The sequence below is a fragment of the Liolophura sinensis genome, chromosome 7 (assembly GCF_032854445.1).
Source record: "Liolophura sinensis isolate JHLJ2023 chromosome 7, CUHK_Ljap_v2, whole genome shotgun sequence".
In the NCBI taxonomy this organism is placed as follows: Eukaryota; Metazoa; Mollusca; class Polyplacophora; order Chitonida; family Chitonidae; genus Liolophura; species Liolophura sinensis.
Genome location: NC_088301.1, coordinates 31,596,710 through 31,619,563, shown reverse-complemented (window position 1 = coordinate 31,619,563; position 22,854 = coordinate 31,596,710). Strand labels below are relative to the sequence as shown.

General features: G+C 39.5%; 1 protein-coding gene across 1 annotated transcript in view; it reads right to left on the bottom strand.

Annotated features, from left to right (window-relative positions):
• LOC135471629 (uncharacterized) overlaps positions 1 to 18,357 on the bottom strand; it is a 53,829-nt gene extending 35,472 nt beyond the window's left edge. Inside the window, exon 1 of the mRNA XM_064750928.1 lies at positions 17,932 to 18,357. The gene's annotated coding sequence lies outside the window, so the exon portion shown is untranslated. The remainder of the gene's footprint in view (positions 1 to 17,931) is intronic.
• Between the last annotated feature and the right edge of the window lie 4,497 nt (positions 18,358 to 22,854).

Here is a 22,854-nt window from a genome sequence, read left to right as displayed (position 1 = left end):
TGGCCAAAGCGCTGCCGCAGTGCTAAAGTATATCATGTCAAAGACACCAGACATGACATTATACTGACACCGGGCCAACCAGTCTTGCTCTTACCGCTAAGTGCTGACTGCCAGGCGAGGCAGCAACCATTTTAGAAAAGTACCATCTTAGAAAAAGAAATCTTTGGTATGAACCGGAACGGGTTTAAAGAAGGGGCCTTATAAATGTATCACACTCACAAAAGTGAGATCTACCAGCCAGCCCATATCCTGACTTGCCAGTAACTATTTAGATCTGAAGCCTACTCTCAGGCGAATTATTGCTTCCTCATTTAGTAAAGACGGCTATTTCACCCATTTGTGTTCTGAACGACCACTGTGAATGACACTCAAGCCTGAGCTCTGTTAACCATGGGACCAACTAGAAGCCGGTTCTACTTCAGATGTATTGAGTGAATAGTGCTTGGGGTTTAACGTCGTAATTAACAATTTTTCAGTCATATGACGATGAAGGAGTCCTTAGAGTGCATGTAATGTGCCTCCTTGTTATAGGGCGGATTTCCACCGCTCTTTTATCTAGTGCTGCTTCACTGAGACGACTTACTGCAGGCAAGTAAGCGGCCCCCACCTGAGGCATTATACTGATAAGGGTCAACCAGTCGTGGCACTTCCCCTTTACCCTGAACGCCAAGCGAGGAAGATAAATTTCCTCTTTTATGGTCTTTTTTTTAAGATGTGACCCGAAACGGACCCTCTACCAACTGAGCCATCGGGGCCGGTAATTCAGATGAAGTAAGCTATAAGACAGTATTACAGAATCCGACTATAGTAAGACTATTGGTAGCGGCTGTGGGATATGACTTCAGTACATGTATAAAAGCAGATACCCCGGGCGCTTAATGCAAATTCCTAATCCTTACTTTATATGAGGAATTACGAGGTGATGATTATATTGTAAGTGAGAAGGGTTCGTGTGAAGCAGCATGCCAGAGCTCTGCAACATTTCTGGCCAAGGATTTGTTACTACAGATGGATTATGTTGGCTATAAACCTTACGAGTGAAACCCTCTGACTAAAGAGAAAAGGGCAACAGGATCAGCCTTGGTCACACTAAAATCAACCTGAGCATTATCCGACTTGGCTGTAAATCTGGTCAAGGTGAAGATTATAGTCGCCGTCACATTCATCCTGGTTGATTTTAATCAGATCTAGTTACAAGTTTAAGTCAGCTTACACTAGGCGAACCCAGATCAAGTCAACGTGGTTGTACCCTTGTTTCCAATCTAGAAACAAGAATATGGTTTGGAACCTGTTTGAAGTGAACTACCTCAAAGACAACGTGAAATCATGTTTCATTTCAAATTAGATCTATACCTAAATCTGAGAAAGAACGATAACCAATTAGAAGCCGAGCAATGTAAGGTTTCATATAATGGCTATCATACATTGACCTTGATGAACACGTGACCGTCGGGCATATTAGACATTTAATTGGCTTCAAAAACACCGTTGTACTGTCAACATTTCCTCACTGATCCTCTTGTAACACCTAAACACTCAAAAAATAATTTGTCAGTTTTAATCGAATGTTGTCGGAGTGGTACTGGAATATACTGTTATTCAAACATAATACTGTGATATATTCAACATAATGTCCAGTTGGTCTAATGGAATTCTTATGTTGAATTCACAGAATATTTGCGCTGTATTATCCGCTGCAATAACGGAATGTATTTATTAGAATAATCTGCTGCAATAACGGAAAACATTCTAGCATCTCGCAGACAACAAACTTTCCGTTTAACGGATTATTTTTTTGAGAGTAAGTGTCACGAAACTATCTGTGGAACAACGAGCGAATCGTATGTGAACGTGGTGGAGTGGGCTGTAGAAAGAAGGAGGAATGCTTCTCTGACGTGCAGCAGAAGGAAAACATACCTGTTTATTTATGCATTATTGTAGTCTCTGCATCAGACATGACGGTTTGCACATTTACTTTAATAGCTTGAACATCGGCGTCCATATCATGCGTCAGATACACAGGCTTAATCCAGTACAGTTTTTTAAAATGCCTTTTTTGACTTTAATAATTGTTGCTACCCAAAGCCTTTTAATTGTAAAACTAGTAACTGTGTGTTTCCATAGATTTAAAACCACTGGATTGAGCTCACATGCTAACAGTATTATGAAGAATGTTATGGAAATGGCGTATGACATAAAGAAGCTCATCACAGCCTCTGAACTAATGGCAATCGCGTCTTTAAGAGACTAGGCTTTCAGAGCAGTGACTTGGCTTGTGTCAACGGAATGCTCTCGGGAGGTAAGCGAAACAGCGGAGAACAAGAAAGGCTACAGACATAGACTCGTTCAGCAGAATAATGTTTTGCGGAAAAACAGGAACTCTCCGCGCAAAAGGGGATTTATTTCCGTTTACTCGTATCTGGGTCGACGTGAAGTGGACATCAAACATTGTATTAACGTACCTGAGATGATAACGGTAGCGTGTAATGAGAATTTAACACGCCTCTGTTAGCACGAGTCAATGTCTAATGCTTGGACAAGGCAAACATCCCAGGCTACTACGCAAGGCACCAAATGACCCATGCAGCGCGCACTGCTCGATTGACTGCTAAGTAATCCATCTACCGGCACTTTTATGAACATATACAGCATCACAGTTGCTAATAGATAACATGATTCTGCCCCCTGCCCCCTTGGAGGTTATTATCTATTATTTCTGTTTTTAAGTGGGATTGAACCTCGTTTTCAGCAGAGGAATACAGTAATGTTTATAATACACAGATAGAGTCAACTGTACATCCACCCACTGAGGTTGTATATAAACAAAGCTATACTGATAGAGCCATACCTACATCGGCCTATTGATGTCGTACATGAATACATGATACTGATAGAGTCACCCCTACATCAGCCTGTTGATGTTTTACATAAATACATATACACGGATAGAGTCACCCCTACATCAGACTATTGATGTACATAAATACATCTATGCTGATAGATTCATATCTACATCAGCCTATTGATGATGTACATAAATACATCTATGCAGATAGAGTCATACCGACATCAGTCTATTGATGTTGTACACAAATACACCTATGCTGATAAAGTCATACCCACACTGGCCTATTGATGATGTACATAAATACATCTATGCTGATAGAGTCCCCCGTAGATCAACCAATCAAGACCGCCGGTAATACTGCAGAGATGGTGTAATGCCATTCATTTAGTCTACACATATATACCATCCACTGAGGTTATATATATATATATATATATATACAGATCATACATGATCATATATATAGGCAATCAACTTTCCAGCTGGCTCTGCATCGTACAGCTTTGTGTGAAAAGAAGACACTGATTGGTGGAAAAACGTTTGAACACCTGCGTTAGCGATGATCAACACAAGAGCGCTGACCGGAAAGGACGGCCACCCAGCTATCAGCACACAATATCCAGTGTAAATTAGGCGGCTAGAGAAAGCCTTCAGCTAATCATCTGAACAAGATAAACGGTTTACTCAACTCGAATGGAGTTCGTCACAGACGGAGATGCAATACTTAGGCATGCCCAGTTCCATCTTCACATATACTACTGTCACCATTAAGTAATGGTTAACGGTATATCATGTAACGATGAGAGCGAAAATAATATTGAAACGTTGAAATTTTGACACATTTGGAAGCGTTCGATATGTCCTTAAAGAGCGAATTTTCTTCTCCTTGAAAGTATATACGCTAGCCACTTTATACGGCGCTAACTATATAACACTAAAGGTCAAGCGTGAACACCCTGTAGAGTGCCTTCTATTCAGTCCTTTCCAGGACAGTGAGACAGCGATATAAATACGCTGGCGTTAAATTCCAGAATACATACAAACTTTCTATGAAGGCAGGTAAAGCAGTCTTCTTACTGCGAACAATTTGAGTGTTCGTAAAACACAATATAGAGTTTTGTATCTTCTTTCCTTGCCAGAAATAGCAAACATCATCCTTGAAATAAAAAACCGATTAATTGTTAACAGAATGGGGCCATCGCATCTATGTCTCCATGTTAGCCATGAACCTTTACAGGTAACAGCTTTATTACTGAGCAGAATTTCGCTGTTGTCAGTCTTTGATATTGATCACAAATATGATCTCATCATGACCTTTAACTCAGCTATGTTAGAACGTGACGTGCGTAATGAGAGGTATTTTGACAGTTTTACGCGGTTTGCAGGTAATTACTATGATTTCTGTAATTCGTCAGAATATGTGGATATGGTGGTAAGGAGACATTTTAGGTGAATTATTTGCTTTATGAACATAAATACTGTACCCTCCCTTCCGGTGTCAAACAATATAGACGACATCAAAGAAAATAATCTCCACATGAATGTAATGGAGAAATAAAATGTCGTCTTTGAACAAAATTACCCGTATTCATAAACACACCAGTTCACCTCTGATTGCTTTCTCCACCTCTGGTCGGATTTTACAATGAGTGTGTCTTTCGATTGTTTTTAAGACAATCGCATATGATTGAATTTAACAAATAAAAAAAAATGTTTTCTCTCAGACTTTGTTTTTATTGTGTTTTGTTTAACGACACTTTTTTGGCTAAGCATATCACTACGTCTTTTAGGCTCCGAGAAGGTTTACCTCTATCAAGGATCTCTATTTAATTTAGGCTAAAATACCTTGTTATAAGGTTTAAAGCGTTTATGATGGTGGAAGAAATTTAGAGCGTGCGGATAATGATAAGTGATGTGCAGAAGATGAAATCATTTACAACTCTGGTACTTAGACTAGATATGCCTATCGCCTTTTTTACAGGGAGTAAAATGGCTTTCCGGGAAGGAAGCCACTGAAAGCCAGATTGTATGGTCTTGCCATCAGCTAGTTTACTGTTCTGAAAAATCCATGTGAAGGAAGAGAGGTAAACCATTAGTAAACACAACGTACAACCCGAGTCGTCACCAAATGGTCAATGGAAAATACGAGAATGATAAAGGGAAAAACACACGGCTTCCAATGTAGACAGCATTCATTCTTAAGTTTTGCAATGAGTACAATTCAGTTATAAGTAAACATGGACAGAGCGTTCAGAATCTCTGGCGCTCGGATTCATGATCTACCTAACCCGGGATTGTATATTCATCGTGTTGAATTAGATCGCCACCTTGGATATATAAACAGTTGCAATCAAAGAGCAACTGAGACACACATTTTGTTATCGACAACTGATATTCTAGCAAGATTTCACTCAGTCGCCTAGAACATACCTTGTGTCTTTTCCACATCACTGAAAATTGTTGACGGTTCTCTCTGTATGATTCTGTCCTATTTTCGTACTGTCTGTACTTTCTTTGGTAATTTGTGTTAAACGTCGTTTTGGGAATTGGCCTTTCGATTATTGACCCGGAACGTTCTTATTTGGTAGACGGCTGGTATTCGAATGTCTGTTTCAACGCATAGATTCAGACGAGTTTTGCCAGTACTGTGTCCGATTTGCCTTTCGAGCGGAGTTGGTTACTTCGGAATCACTAAGCGCTAGAAATTTCTTCACGTTAAATATAAACAAACTATGTCAAGAAAACGGTTTCCAGTAGCTTGACGATTGCACCACTGAGGTCTATAGAGTTACACGTTATGAGCTTCTGTCAGTAGATCACGAATGTCTATAGTGTTACATGTTATCAGCTTTATGATTGCGCCACTAAGGACTATAGAGTTACATGTTATGAGCTTGATGATTGCACCACTGAGGTCTATAATGTTACTTATCATTTCTGTCAGTGTACCTCTGATTTCTATAGTGTTACTTGTTATCAGCTTGATGATTGCACCACTGAGGTCTACAGTGTTACTTTTCATCAGCTTGATGATTGCACCACTCAGGTCCGTACTGTTACTTGTTACTCAGGGGTCTATAGTGATACTTGTTATCATCTCTGTCGGTAGACTTTTGAGTATTATGTGGAAAGCGAAATTCGAACAAGTGACATCGCTGATCCGACAGTCTCAGAAAGTAATTGTGTTGACTGTATGAGCCAGCGAGGGACACGGAAAGGAAACAGATGTACATAGCAAAACGTTTTCAACTATCTCTTTTGACTATACATGACTCTACCTTACCTAACTATATTATATGCTATTCACATGTTTTATTAAGCGCAGTAAAATGCTTAATTTTGCGATGGGCTTCATAAACCAAATAGACAGTGTCGAGGGTATTACACACCAAAGGCCCGCTGAAACAATAACTTTCTTGGAAGCCCCATTATTCCTTAAATCTACCTGTTCTTTTGCGAAATATTTGTCAGGTATTATTCGCTATCTAACATTTATCCGAGATTAATCAACGTATCACTACTGACAACATGTTTAAAATCACATCCGTCGAATGTAAAATCAAAGAGAAGAGCTTTGTTATGCAACAATTTGATTGGGGTGAATTGCTACAGGACATGGACATGTCGTGTAATGATTGCAGAGTAATTTCCAGCTATTTATAACATCATTAGCTTGAAACTGAAAATCCGTCGAAAAAACAGGATGTACTACTGCCTTGGTTGATATGGCGATTTGTTTTCCCCGTACAAGTACTTTCAGTTATTCGTGACGTCATAAACCCGCTAATCTACTTGTTCGGCTGTAGGTTCTTGGAGTATCCAGACGTTGGGACTACATGACTGATTTTTAACGTTGAAATTCACCGGTTTACTTTACAGTATACCACACGCAATGTGTACTACGAGCGTAACCAATTCATCCTAAAGATTAAAGAAAAGAGGAACACAGTAAAAGCCCAAAACTACGCAAGACCGGACGCATTGTGTAGTGTTAACTAATGATGCAGATGCAAGAATACAAATGTCCTTAGAAATGATATCCCGAAGTACTGTGTGATAAGACAGCCCGGTAATCATATTAGCCCGACCTTCGGGGAAGCCTTATCAAAGCGTTTCTCCAAATCTTTCCAAGTTTTCCTTCCAAAAACCCCTTAGGCCTGAATGCAATAAGAAACATTTGCACATGACCGGAAGTAGTGGTGGCCATATTCATCTGATAAGCCACAAATAACTAAAGATTAATTATCTTTGTTTCATCGTTTATCAGAAAAATGAAGTGTATATGACAATGATACGTCAAAAGGGCAAACAGAGAATGCAACCCTGTGTATCATGTTGGAGAAAGTCGTCTGCTTAGATGAAGGTCTATTCTGTTGAATGCCTACAATACATTCTGATATACACACGCTCCCTTCGTGTGTTAAAGACTTATACGGCAGTTATCCATACTGAGATAATCAAAGGAAGTTAAATATAGGGGCGGTGTAGTAGCTATGTGAAAAGTATCAACTATCTCTTATAGTTTTATTCCCGGGAATGTTTTTCACAAACTGACCTACCTTTCTAACAACTCTTGGACTACCAGTTCAGGACGTTTTTGATGTTTTATGTGTTTATCCTCTCTTTTATTGCCATTGGGATTGATTTTCAACGCGACGTGTTTTTATGTTATAGGGATTATGGTATCTCGTCAGTGACCCAGTAGTGCTCTTAAGGCGGGTGAAGGGGGCTGAACAAACACATGTTATCCAGTGTGGGAGGCATGACCACCCGCCCTCTGCTGCCAGCTGCTACCGAGTGATCCTCACGTATACTGGACATTTCGGTTAAAATTATAATGACATAATGGATCCGTCTGCGTTAACCAAATGTCCTGTGACGCGCAAATTGGCAATAAAACTCCTCTGAGCACGACAGTTATGAGAGAGAACCTTTAGCACCACCGTTAAACCCACCATTCTCCAAGCTGGGAAGCGGGGTATTTAAAAATCACTCAACCTCCTATTCTTTGCACGCCAAAGTCTGTACACAGAGCCTTTTTACTTTGTCATTGAGTTAAGCGATGTTGGCCGCACAAAAGCTCGTACCATCAGCCTGATATGTTTGTTAATAAATATCCATTTCATTGAGGCTAGGATGGAGATGGCCGAGACACGGAAAAGCATATTAGCTAAAAGCGGTCAACAGTTTCTTCGGTATTATGAGGATTCTAATGGATTCCAATTCCTCGTCTTCTGTTCTACTCAGACGTGCTTTGGTAAAGGGTCGCATTATAAGTGACGTCCATCGACATATTGTCTGATTTTCAGCCCATGCTCGATTCTTCTCAAGATAAAATCGGTTCCTAATTTCAAAACTTTCATTCGCCGCAACAAACAAACTTAACTTGTACGTAACATTGTGGAGCGTGTCAATAATAATTGGTGCCTCAACTCCGGTCCTTGATGGTGTTTCTTAATTAATGATCTGGATTCTACGAGACTAAATATCTTTATGGCTCTACGAAAGGAAGACTGTTAGTCCGGAGTAATGGGTTAGCATCCATGAAATCACTATCAAAGCTACTTACTTTGTCCTGACAGTTTAAACGTTAATAAATACAGACAGCTTAACGCAAATGGATTTGGTTGTCATAAGGGTAACGAGCGTGTACAAGGACATGGAGCTGTGCCATGGGCAGTGTGCACACTGTAACAAAGGCTATGTCACTATCATAGTGTTCCACGCACAGTACCACAGAATCATGCCATCCCATCACACAGTTCAGTGCCCACCACTTGTACCGCTGTATACCACCACACAGCACAATTGCAAGATATCACACCACTGTATCCTTCAATAATGCGTGTTATTTCCTGATGCAACGTCACCTCAGCTCTCACTGCAAAAGCAACCTACTGTGCCACCACGCTTACCGTGCCAGTACCCAGTGCAGCATTAAAAGGTAAGTATAAGCATTTTGACCCACAATGTAATACTCACATCGCATCCCTTATTGGAATTTATGAAATTGCCTTGTACCACGCCATATAAGCTCACGGCCCAAAAGGGTCATAGCTGACAGCCAGGTAATCATATTAGCCCGACCTTCGGGGAAGCCTTATCAAAGCGTTTCTCCAAATCTTTCCAAGTTTTCCTTCCAAAAACCCGTTAGGCCTGAATGCAATAAGAAACATCTGCACATGACCGGAAGTAGTGGTGGCCATATTCATCTGATAAGCCATAAATATTAAAAGGTAAGTATAAGCACTTTGGCCCACAATGTAATACTCACATCGTATCCCTTATTGGAATTTATGAAATTGCCTTGTACCACGCCATATAAGCTCACGGTGCAAAAGAGTCATAGCTGGATACCACCACACAATACCACATTCTGGTAGTTTTCATACAGATGAACCAACACCGTACCATCACACCACACTATACCGTTAAAGAAAAGAAAACAGTAATACTAACTATGCCTGAAATGTATATATTTGAGAATATTTGACGATGTCTACAATCACAAACAAACGAATATGACAAGTGAGATAAATGCTATCAAATTCTGTGTTCCAAAGATCTGAGAGCCAACACGCCACACAGGAATTAACTTAGCCAAGCAAAGCAACGGTAATATGTAGTTAGGACCTAAAATAGGGTAATAGGAAACGATCACGCCACACAAGATTTAACTTAGTCTAGCAAAGCAACGATAGCTTGCAGTTAGGGCCTGAAATAGTACACCACCACCCAACACAAGAATTAACTTAGTCTAGCAATCACTGGTAGATACAATACCATTACACTCTACAAGTAGTCTAGTCTACCATATATTTTGGTTCTAGCTATTTAACTATAACCCCGCGATTGACAGTGTATAAGCGACTCAAAACGGACGAATCACAGTTTTTCCATAAATTATTCGAATTCAAATGTTCACTAACGGGAGACATTACCGTGAAATTAGAGCACACAACCAGTAATCTATGCATGCTGGTTAATGTTCAATTACATGGCGCAATTAGCAAATAGACGACAAGGCGACCAGCAACCCTCGACGGTCACTGATGACTAATGGGCTAAGACAGCCGCAGACATGTAAGCTCAAGGCATAGGTGATGGTTTGAAAGCTTCCAGTCAGCGCAGAGGGAGTCTGGTTCAAATGGCAAAAAAAAAATTAGGATTGCAAAAGTAAAGCTTAATTGGGAAGACAGGTGTCTGTCATTCGCCATCAGGCAGCTACTGTCGTCTGTTTCCGGAAGTGTAGTCTTGCGAGTCCCTTATTGCCTGTGAAATGTTTTCTAGTAAACACACCGATGTGGAAACACCGGGCACAATCTAGCTAATTAACAGCTACTGACCATCAACCTGGTGACGTTGAGGCCTTCTCTACAGCCGATACTCTACACGGCTATTCCCTACAAGGGGTCACGGGCTTGTATTTACAAGAAACCGACATTTTCCTAACAGACCAGTTATTTGTGAAATAACACTTCAATGATAGCTGTTGAATGTCTTTGCCCCGAATTATGGACAGAAATGAGCGCGGCCATTTTTTGAAGTAACGAATATTTGTATCGATGATTCCCGGTGAACCAATAGAATAATTATGCAGCATTCTTAAAATATCATTACGCAAGATGTAAAAATAATAATAAAAAAATAATAATAATAATAAAAATAATTCTGTAAACCACTGCTAGCGAATTTCACGGCTTCGCAAAACTCATGACGTTATCAATCTATGCAGATCTGCTACACTTAACAAAACGTCGGGAACAGTGTTACTGACGTCACTTCTGTCACTTCTGGTTTGAGGACAAACAGAAATTCATTCGCCATTTTCCCCGCAGTTATTATGAGGTAAGAAGGTGTTATAAAAAGTGATTTTCTTTGTTTCATTGCCGAAATCATTTAACACATTTGTTTTGTGACTACATCGATCACATTGTCAATACGAAAGAATGACACACGCTGAAAGTAAACATACCTGAAGTGATCGTCGAATAGCGGACATGAATTATGATGCAATAGTGATCAGTAAGTATCGGCAATCACTTCTATGTAGCGGGCAGAATTTGCAACTTATTCAATGTTCATTCCAAAGCGGGTTGTCACTAAGATAAGGCAATGTCAGGATAAATTCATTTGTAAAATTCAACAACTGCTTAAACGTAGACACGTCATGTAACGCAGAGCATACGCTTGCATGCACATGACATGAACGATTGATTCGACATTGAAATATTGAAATATTTGCTATTATTAAAAGATAATTTTATTTTCATCCGCAAATGTTTCTTTCAGAGCTCAGCTTTTTATGACATTAGCAATTGGATAAAACAAGGACAAATCGCGTTTATACAAACAGGATGCCTTAAATGATGGTAAAATGATACTAGACATCTCCTAAACCTGCTTCCCATTCAACCTTAGTTATTATTTGGGCCTTGTTGAGGAGCAGGAGAATGGATCTATTACTCTTACTGAAAGCAACACAGAAAGTAATGATGCTACTTTTGCGTGTTCTTCCACACTAAAAAATCAACAAAGTTGGGGAAAATAGTAAAAATAAACAGAAACAGAAAAAAAAACCGAACAAGTAATGGATTTGGCCTTAGTTTACGTTTAGCCAGCGAGGTGCCATATGTCAGCGCCTTAGTTAAACCGCGCTACGCTGGCGGCACTGCTGACGTGGACGGCACCCGGCTTCGGCAGACCCTGCAGCGCTTCCAGCGATCCTCCCGTATTAGCTAAGACAAGCCAAAGTGTCGTCAGCATATGTCAGGCGAGATTAATTGTTACTGACAGGCACCCGATTTGCCAAAGCTTGGCAGTGAAAATGCTAGGGCATGTACAGTTGGTGTTTAAGCAAGAGGACAGAGCCATGATCTCACCCAGCGGGACATCATAAACACAGTCCACAATGCGTGAGAAGTTAGCTTGCTTAACGAACTTCAGTCTACAATAATAGACAAAGGCAGTATGAAGGAAAGGTTACGGACAATCAATGTTTGATCAATAAGACATTTGACGGTTGTAAGTTGTGAAGTCTTTCAGCACAGACGCCCAGCTTGTCCAGGGGCATTAGTGCTGCCGGGCTACAGACCCGGGCCGCTTAGCCACACTCTTCCCACATCATCACTACTCTGGTCATTTGTGGAGAATTTACCCGAATTCTCCCTGTTTCAATTCTCTTTGATATATAGATATAATCTTTTGGGGGAAAATGTATGATTTAAACCAGAAAGAGCAGTATTCAATAACATCGATCAAATACGCGACACTGTAATGATACGGTGAACCTAACATTTCATTTCAACATTTAATTAAGCTGGGATGATGTAAGCAGTGATATATGCTCAACATAATAAAAATAGTTCTCATTTTATGTTTGCAATATCACGACACTGTGCATGGCAATAGTCTTGTGAGAATGCGGTACAATGCGTTCTGATGACTTCCGGAATAAAATATTTCATTAGTATAAATAAGTAAATTAGAACTGTTAGAGTCCATTTAACATGTCTTATTATGTAATTCGAATGTCACAATATAAGAATTTCAGAATAGTTAACTGTTAATGCCTGCAAATGTAAGTTTGTGTATTAGAATAATTAACTGTTAATGCCTGCATATATAAAATTGTCTAACAGAATAGTTAACTGTTAATGCCTGCAAATATAATATTGTGTATTAGAATACTAGTAGTTAACTGTTAATGCCTACAATGTAATATTGTGTATTAGAACAGTTAACTGTTAATGCCTGCAAATGTTATATTGTGTATTAGAATAATTAACTGTTAATGTCTGCAAATGTAAGTTTGTGTATTAGAATAATTAACTATTAATGCCTGCATATATAAAATTGTCTAACAGAATAGTTAACTGTTAATGCCTGCAATTGGAATATTGTGTATTAGAATACTAGTAGTTAACTGTTAATGCCTGCAATGTAATATTGTGTATTAGAACAGTTAACTGTTAATGCCTGCAAATGTTATATTGTGTATTAGAATAATTAACTGTTAATGTCTGCAAATGTAAGTTTGTGTATTAGAATAATTAACTGTTAATGCCTGCATATATAAAATTGTGTGATATAATAGTTAACTCTTAATGCCTGCAAATGTAATATTGTGTATTAGAATACTAGTAGTTAACTGTTAATGCCTGCAATGTAATACTGTCTATTAGAATGGTTACCTGTTCATGCCTGCGAATTCAGTACTGTAGATTAGAATTACCCAAGTTCAATGCTCAGGCGACGACGAAATGGTGTACGAGAAAACATGTGGTTTGGATACCAAAGAAGTAGAATGATCGCCAAAATTGCTTTCATATCTAGGTTAAGTGGACATTGACTCGGGGCAGTTCTCCACTTGGATTGAAGGGAACTGTAGTTATTCCACACTCATACTTCATCTTATGTGATACAAAACTGTAATCCAAAACCTTGATCCGGAATAGAAATCTATAAAGCTACTGTAGTAAAACAGTGAATAGGGTAATGTGCATGCGCGGAAGTTTTCAGGAAAACCTGTTGCACATTTTTACAGTAAAATTCTGATGGCTTTAAGAATACTCAAGACCTAACCGAGCACTAGATGTAGGAATTCGGTTCCGGAGGAACATTTTGATATTTAGACCAAAAGCTAATGCTAAGTCGATGGCTTTCATGACGATATAGCTAATTATATTGCTGTCTACATTGAGCATATGTCTGTTACCATAACTACCAACAATCGACTAACTAAACTGCAGTTGTTAAGTTGTTAATTTGTCGCTGGACTCAATGACGTAGTCCGGCAGCTTGTGCGCGCCGGGTCTATTGTCTCGATGGAGGCGAGACAGACTGGACACTTGCATCCCGGCCAGTCGTATAGCGGCTGGGAACATTCTTCTGTGTCATCCCGTGCGAAGGAATGGGTGACGTGGAACTGCCTATTAACACCTCGGCACGCACCACGGCTTAACGTTTAACAGATTAAGCTCAGACATGACTAACAATACGCTCACTAAGCAACTCAGGCCGAAATAACAGTGATTCTTAATTGGTAAATGTGTGGGCCAGCTAACAAAGGAGCCGTAAATGGGCAAGGCGTTAGGCTACTAAGTTCGCTGTTCGGCATCCATACCAAATCCTCGGCTCAGCGGGGACTAGTTCCCAAGGATAGGCCTAGATGTACATGACTACAGACAAGCATCTTCCTCAGATGCGTTTCCTAAGTATTAAAAATTACAAACCACAGGCCTTAATAAGAAGCCAACTTTTACACTGCGACTTGTTATAACAAATCAAATTTAACTGTCAAGCTAGGAAATTGTTCACTATAATAACAATTTGCTTCAAAATCAAGAATGAGGAATGCATTTTAAGATAGTGGTAAGACAATTACGATATGCTGTAGAAAAACAACTATATCTGCTCTTTTAATGGCTATGACTATTGGGATTTATATGTTACGCATGGACATGTATACATTAATGAGAATCTCTTCTGACAGTTCCTAGCAACTCGACACTGTTTAGATCGCCCTCTTCTGGTCGAACACCACAACATCAGTTTCCACAATATCCATTTATGCTCATTGACGAAACATTTAAATAAAACAATGATTAATGGGTTTTTTAAGTGAAAGAACTCGGAGTGTTTGGGTAAACCTCAAATTTGGCAATTTACTGATGAACTGGCATGACTGGTGTATATGTATGAACACAATACTGGTTGAGGCAGGTGGTTTTCAATGAACGTTTCATTGCACAAATGATCACACTTGCATCCGCGACAGCGTATCCTCATCAAGAGAGCTTTTCAACAGGCACAGGACTGAGCAATTAAAAAGAGGAGCATAATAGCTCTTAAAAAAAACATTTTCTGGGTTTCTCCATGTTTCTTCTTCAACCAATCATACATTTAGGTTATTGTCATTGTCTTGAACACGGTGCGTGACTGATAGCTAGTCTTTATTCTTTGCACATCACAGGCGCTGCACGGAAGACTTGTATAACCTACTACAGACAGTTAAATCAGTTAAGACATGCACAACTGATAAGTCGACATATTTGCTTATGTACATTTAGGCCTACTTTATTTGTAAATTACCGTTTTGTTGTTTTCTCATTTAAGGGCGATTTGATGTCAAAGATAAATGCATAGGAAAGCTAAATGTGCCTGGTTTTTCCTGCAGTAACAAGAAACTTACAAAACTGTCACGAGAAGACTCATGTTTTTGTTGCTTGTATTATCCCGTAGGCATATGCGATCCAAACTGTAAAACAGTATATGAAGACAAGGGCTGGATGTTATTTCATGCCAAGTTCTGTCTTTGTTTTTAGTAGAACAAATTCACCGTTTTATTCTTAACAAAGAAACGCTTATTATCTTCAACAATAAAGCGATGAATTTGATCTACCAACAAAACGATCACATGACCATGAATTCTTTAAAAATTCGCAGACAGTGTTTAGTGCACTGAAAAGCCATAATTCATATTTTAACAGATCTTTCAGAGCTGGGATTACATTCGCTGTAAGGATTAAAGAAACGGTGTGTTACCCATTTGTTCTATAGGTCTCTCCATAATCAACACCCAACATGAAAATACAATGTGTGCTTCAATGCAATATTTTGTCTGTATTCGTGGGGCTAGACTGTGTACATGTGTAGATGTAGAAACGATAGATGACGTCAAACAGTGGTGCCAAAAAGTAATCTTTGTTTAACAAAATAAAGTGGTGAATTTGATCTACTAACAAACATATCACATGATCATGAATTCTTTAAGAATTAGCAAACAATTGTTAAGTACAAAGGTTTTTCACCGTTTTCAAATTCATATCTGAACAGATATTTTGTAAATATCGAATGTATTTACCTTAAGTAAGTTTCCTTAAGTATTTCGCAGGTAAAAGTACAAATTTGTCCTTAAGCTTCTCATTAACATCTGTAGACAGAGAGTGTCTTTAATGTCTTACGGCTGTTTGGTCGACAAAGCCTTCTGTTAAACAATGGTAAGCAATTTAATGGAGTTAGAGATAAAACGGCTCGTCATCCAAAGCTGGACAAATCATGGGGGACGGCAGTATCAATATGTCACGGTAAACCTCACTAATCCGGGATCCGTCAATTACCACTTGTGGAGGTGCCTTATGGATCACAACGAATTCGCTAAGGGATAAGAAGGTGCCCCTAATCGACACCACGTCACTTAAACAACCGAACCATTGCCGTACAGGCCAATTTTGTTGAACTCTTACTTAACGCTTTAGTTGCACGTTGATGCTCTCAATTTACCCTTAACTATATTGGACACATTACTAACTATTCAACCTGTGTTTTTATTCTCTCTCTCTCCATTTCTTACTTGCCTGTAACACACAACATGTTATTTTGTTCATATTAGCGCGGATCCTGAGTAAATAGCTTTGTCAAACCTCTCTATCGAGTAATTAGATTTTAATTTCCTTTTCATCTTGTTTTAAATTCGCTCTGGGCAATCAGTATCATTTTTGGCCTTTGTATACTCAAGCCATAGAAACGTTTTGAAGACATCACATTCAAACTTAAAAAAATGATCTTTAAATATAACATTTCTTTGATCTTGTTTCATATCACAAAGTAACACGTTTCGTTATCAGAAGCATCAACGCACAGTCGAGGGATCGATGCTGGTTTTGGCACATGTGTTTGTAACTAAAGGCACAAAAAGTCAGACCAGCTTTCCAATTTTTACGAAAGCTAAAAAGCAAAAAGAATATAAAGCTAAATCCATTTACCGATGTAAAGTGCTAAATCAATTCTTCTTGTAGATATGTCGGCTAATTAATGAGGATTGGCGGCCTTTCCTTTTAGACATGAATGGCTTTAGTGGCAAAACGGAACCACTATAGTCTTTTACAAAGATATAGTCGTGATAACAACTTGTGACGCTTCTTCCAGTTCACATACCCTTAAACAATACATTTTTTAGACTTTTATATCATAGTCACAAACTTTTGGTTAAAGCTCTGTTCTTTTCTGGAGTAGGCCTATCATTAGCGTGGGTAGGTCACATTATGCAAATTTATCCAAAAACAGAAAAAAATGAATTATTTACATGTTAATATACATTGTAATATTTGTTATATTTAAAACGGTTAAGGCAGAAGGATTTGTGGTGCAGAATATGATTGAAGAGTGAGACATATGTCACGGTATGTGTAGTAATGTAGCAAGGCGAGGAACGCACAAGTATATTAATGTATGTGATGTAGGGAAACATTGTATAAATGTGATAAGTCATCCTGGATGGCTCCATTGTGACGGTCACAGACCGAGGAGGCTATGGACAACGCCGTCCACTCAACTGTTCTGTAGGAGCACAGTAAATGAAAACCACGACAGGAACCACGAGACGAATGAATAAATGTGATAAATTGGCCATATATACAGATCTAGTAACGCTTATAATACTGACATCCATTCCGTCATTGTATAGTTTTATTATAACTTATAACATTAAAGTAAACGGCATACAGGAAGACAGCGGGAGCATTAAGCAATTCTGAGACATGCGAGAGGAAATTGATGTCCACGAGCCGATCGACCTGCGGGCGTGGAGTGTAGGTCTCTTTAACTAAGGTTTTTCAGCAACAACGCATTCTGGGTCCACAATCTTAACTAGATCCATATTCATAAATCCTTCTTCTCACCGAAGGCAGCCGGTACAAACTGTGGAAATCATATTATAATACCAAAGACAAGAGCATGGAGAGTAATACCAGAACAGTCACCAGGGTGTGATACATGACAATGATCCCATGCAACCGGTGAAACCCGGTCTCTTGTCGATTTACCTCAGTTAGGGTTTTATTCTAGCTTTTCATGTAACTGCTTAAAAAGTAACAATTTAGACACCTTATATCAACCTGACATTAGCAGAATTAAGTAGTCATAAAAACAGATACCTACATTTACGACACCAAACAGTTATTGAAGCCAATCATATTCGTAAAGTATTTTAACAGGCGGTAAACAGCAGGTAACAGACGCGCCCCTGAAATCTGACATGAATTGTTTACAAAAATAACGATATACTGCATCTAAAAGCTTACCTGAGTCCCGTATATCTCCGTATGTCAACCTCCTGAGTTGCTCCGTCAGTTGTCACTCTGTTCTACCCGCCTGTCGATCGCCTACTTCCTCAAGGCCGATTAGGATACAAACAAAAAACGGCACACAGAGGAAATCACAGAAAAAAATTTTGAAGAGTTTTAACCTTGTTCGCTGTGGACAGTTTTCAAAAACCAGCTAAAGATGTAAAAGAGATGCCACACTATCTTATCGTTGCAGTGATGAGCTTTTTTTTTCTTTTCTTATTGAAATGCTTTCCTCAGCCAGGCTTTTTGGTGACTAGAGTGGTGCGTACTCTGTAAGGGTTAGCTCAGTCATCTACCGTAATCTTTTCCTCCGGCGTCACCTTTGGCTTTGACCAACGCGCTAAAGGGTTAAGCATCAGCCAGGTACAACCTGTGCGGGAATCGTTCTGCGAGCGGGAATGCGAAGACTGGGACTTATCTAGATGACTTTATTCACCGTGTGTGTGTAAGTGGGGTGGGGAAGGGCGCTGATAGCACGCTCCTGGAAACGAAACACGTGAATTATCCTGCAACCTTCCTTAGCGGGGTGGGGGGCTTCATTAATATATTAGTGTCGATGATTGGACCGATGAAATCGCGCATAATGCCAAAGGTGGGCGGATCGCTCGTCTCTGTCATTGATAGCCAATCTGACAGCCTCGCTCACCTATCGCCCACCGTCTCACTCATTGTCCCAACCCCTTAGGCTCTCTACGCTCAAGAGGCGAGCCAATACCTTTTAACACTTCAGAACCAGGCTACAGCTCAAAAACCCCACAGATTTTGCCGATCAATGAAGAATTTAATGGGCCTGCACATATGATAGTCAAGCAATTTTTAGTATATCCTGAAAAGTGTCTGTCAGTTTGTTAGCTACCCAAGGGATGTTTCTGAAACGATCAAGTTATGATCGCACATACTCATCTAGCCATGTCTGACAACAGTGCTTATTTGCCAATCATGCTTTACTCCGTTTTAGCCAGGAAACTTTATCCCATTCTCTTGCTGAACAAAGGTGCACTTGAATCAGGGCGGGATTGTTAAACGTACTGATCGTAACTTCATGAACAAGATAGGCAACTACGGCAGAAAAAGTGTGTGTTTGCAAATATCATCAATGAGTGGAAATTTGGGATCAATTCACCGCGTTATTCTTAATGCTGATTGGTTGGTTCCAGTGAGATACAGTCTGGTATCCCACGCTCTCCTTCTACGTCAGAATATCGACATGTTTCACTGAGCTCAACCCTATTCACATTAAACACTGCTTATCCACGATTCATCCGTATAAGGCAGTTGTACTAGTCCCCACCTAAAACTATCTTTGATACATACTGAGCTGTTATTGACCAAAATAGGGAAACATTTCATCCTACACATGTCGTCCCAGTTTGTTTAAAAAGGGCTCATATGTTCTCTGTGGTTACTTTGTAAGCTTGAATACTGGACCTTATTTCTCCATGAGCACAATAACAAAGTAGGGCCCACCTGTAATAGGAGAAAAAAAATCGTACACATTGATTGGTTCCATTAGGTTGACAAAACTGATCATGACTTCAGGAGAGAAATGATATTCATTCTTTTACTGTTGCGGTGTAGTTTATCCTTATATAAAACTCGATGTCTTTGTTGGAAACATCATCTTAGGTGATTCGCTTGAATTGCAGTAGGCCATATTCTTGTCAAGAGTCTTGTACCGTGGTTTTCTGAGCAAACGACAGTATAATTCATAATTATGGAAAGTGGAATATTGTATGACTGTATGCAGTTCCAGATGGCCGCATAACTTTCCTTGGCCGAAGGCACCAGGCATGACACCCCACTCAGTCACATCATAATGATACCGGACAAACCAGTCATGTTTCTTTGCTCCCACTTCTCGCCAAGCGAAACATCAGTAAGTACTATTTTTAAAGTCTTTGGTATGACCCGATGCGGGTTTGATCCCTGGGTCTCCCGACATCGAGGAGGACGCTCTAACCATTAGGCCACCAAAGAGGTCGGAACGTAGGGTGTGCCGTATTTCAAATAACGTTAAATGTAGGGTCATACATGTCATTAGAATGTTGTCCCGTAGGTAACTCTCGTTCACAGATGATACAACGGAACGATGGTTCGAGAACAATAAAAGCTATCGTTCGGTTCTTTGTGGTCATCGAACTAGACGGGTTTACCTCCCCCTACTTCACTGTGCTATGGCAAATAGCCAAGGGGTATCAGATATAAACTCTTGTATGTGCAAATGCGTTCTTTTCCGAATTGAAGATTGTTGGGGCACTGATTGGATCATACTGTCACACAGACATAATAGTATATTGAAACACTACAAAACAGTAATAAGACCACTTTTTGTGGATATCCTGGCCCGTCAAATAAACGCCTTTACATATACATTTTTCATAGATGATTAATTCCTCGGTTTACGATGCGTATTGTCTTTTCACATATGTATACATTAGTTTTAGGCCTATGGCTGCATTTATTTTGTAACTGTATATACTTTGACGATTCGAATAGATTCTAACACTTAATTATTGGAGTGTAATATTTGTGATTTAGAAATAACATTTGAGATAAAGAACAAAGAAAAGAAATATGCACAGATACAGAACTAAGTGATGACAGACAATAGCACCATTGCATTCTCCATTGTAACTTGGCGTTCTAGTGCCCTAGTGCCCATAGCTTCCACGCTCAAGCCTGTCACCTTCTATCTTGTGTTAAACCTTAGAGATGACATACCAACAGAAATATTCGGCTTCAGCAATGGTGCTAGGAGGCATATAAATTGCTATACTAATTATGCAGCAATTATGAAAAGTTAGAATAAAATCCTAGCTGTGGTAAATTGATGTTAGGTTTCATAGGTTACGTGAGACCATTTGAGACCTATCTTCAGTACGGTGAAAAACACGAATCAAGTAAATAAATAAATAAAGAAAATTATAATGATCTGAATAAATTCAAGGCGTTCATCTTTTTATAATAAGTCGAGTAAAACCATAATCAATGGTTAAGAAATTTTTTTTCAAACTTTTATTGAAAATGGGTTCACCATATGCTGGACATTTTACAAGAGATTATCGTCGGCTCGTCGGCTCGTCGGCCCGTCGGTCCTAAATGACAGATAGAACACCCAAATTCCAATGTACAGCGTGATAAGTCACGTACATGTGGCAATGTAGGCAGGGAGTTCCTTCAGTATGAGTGGATTGTAGCATGCGGATATAACGAGATTGAGCTAATCCGTTTTCATATTTGATCTTTCTGAAGATTTTCTGATCGGTTTTTCATGTAATCTGCGGTACACCGCAGACAATCCGGCGACCGACATGGACTTCAAACACGCCCAATGTGAATGGCTCAGTAGAATCGGCTTCCAGTCGCTTCTTCACTCGACATAATGGCATAATGTCGCTGACAAAGTAGGCTACTATCGATAGATACCAGTAGAAGTCATTAAACATACTACCATAACATCGACTACCCACACGCTATGGCTGAAACGTTCGCCATGTACATGGCGTTAAGTCCTAGTCATTCATTTACTCCATTCAGATAGCATAGCACTGCTTCCACTTACCTGGGATGTATATTTACCACTGTGAATAAGACAGGTGAGATTTATTTATACAGTGCAGGATCTGTTTTATAGACGTGAGTCGAAACGTTGTCTAGATTTGGGGTGATCATGCTGTTTTGTATGAAAAGTACAGTAGACCTATAAATCTAGGCGTCGAATGAGACATTCATATACCGACCGTCAACCATTAGAGACGTTACAGATCAATAATCGCAAGATCCATATGCTAAAGTGCGTTTAACACAAACCACCAAAGAACTATGACAGTCTATAAAGTAAGAAATTAGGACGGGTTCATGTAAACGGGGGTAGTTAACAGTTTTCACTGAGGGGTGAAGAGCCCAGGAAGTGCACATCAGAATCCAAATCTTGACCATGATAGTTTATAAGTTGATCAAGATATGTATCTGTAATGCACTTCAGTGTGATGAATATACCGCCCCTAACCCTGGTTTTCCGGCAATAGGCACCTATATGATTAGACAGCGATTAGCGATTCCGACAATATTCACTAACTAGAGAACTGTTGAAGAACTGGAGTGCTAGAGTAAATGAACACCCTCCGTCAGGTATAGGTAGCCATGCAGGCAGAGCGGATCTCGAGAAATCGACCGCATAGACCGATAACGCTTTAGTCGTCTGAGGCAGAATATTACTCAATGCTTGCGTCGAAGTTTGGCAGGAGCCCATTGTTCTCTCGGCCTATAGCTCAGCATACATTCGCCATCCTTACAGCTATATTGACTTTACTTCTATAGGGTGGAGATAGCACTGTACATATATATCTAAAGTATATATATATGTATGATCTCAATGCAAATCATGGCGTTTCAGGCCTCTAACTGACACCTGTCCGTTAGCGATGAAATTCATTAACACAGCTGCATTTTTTTTTTGCTTTTTCCGCCCACCTGGATGATAAATCATTTAGGTCAAAAGAACAGATGAAATGTCTTCACTATTTGCTAGATGAGAGATATACGGATATATAGAACGAATAAGCGACTAGGATATCTCCTACTAATGGACTGAAAACATACCCGAGGCCGGGTACTTTTGCGTTGTTTTCATGTTACTATTTAGTACGCGTGATGTCAACACATCATTTTGAGTAATTCTAGACAAGTGACGACTAATATATTCTATTAATTCTGATTGTCCCATAGTGCTGGGGACGGGGAATGTACAGGTTCCTACTATTGAAGCATTTACATAAACATTTAGAACAAAACCCTGCATATGCGGAAAATTGACAAAAGGCTCGGTTTCACTGGTGACGAGCGATAATTTGTCAGATATCGCTGTGTGATCATTGT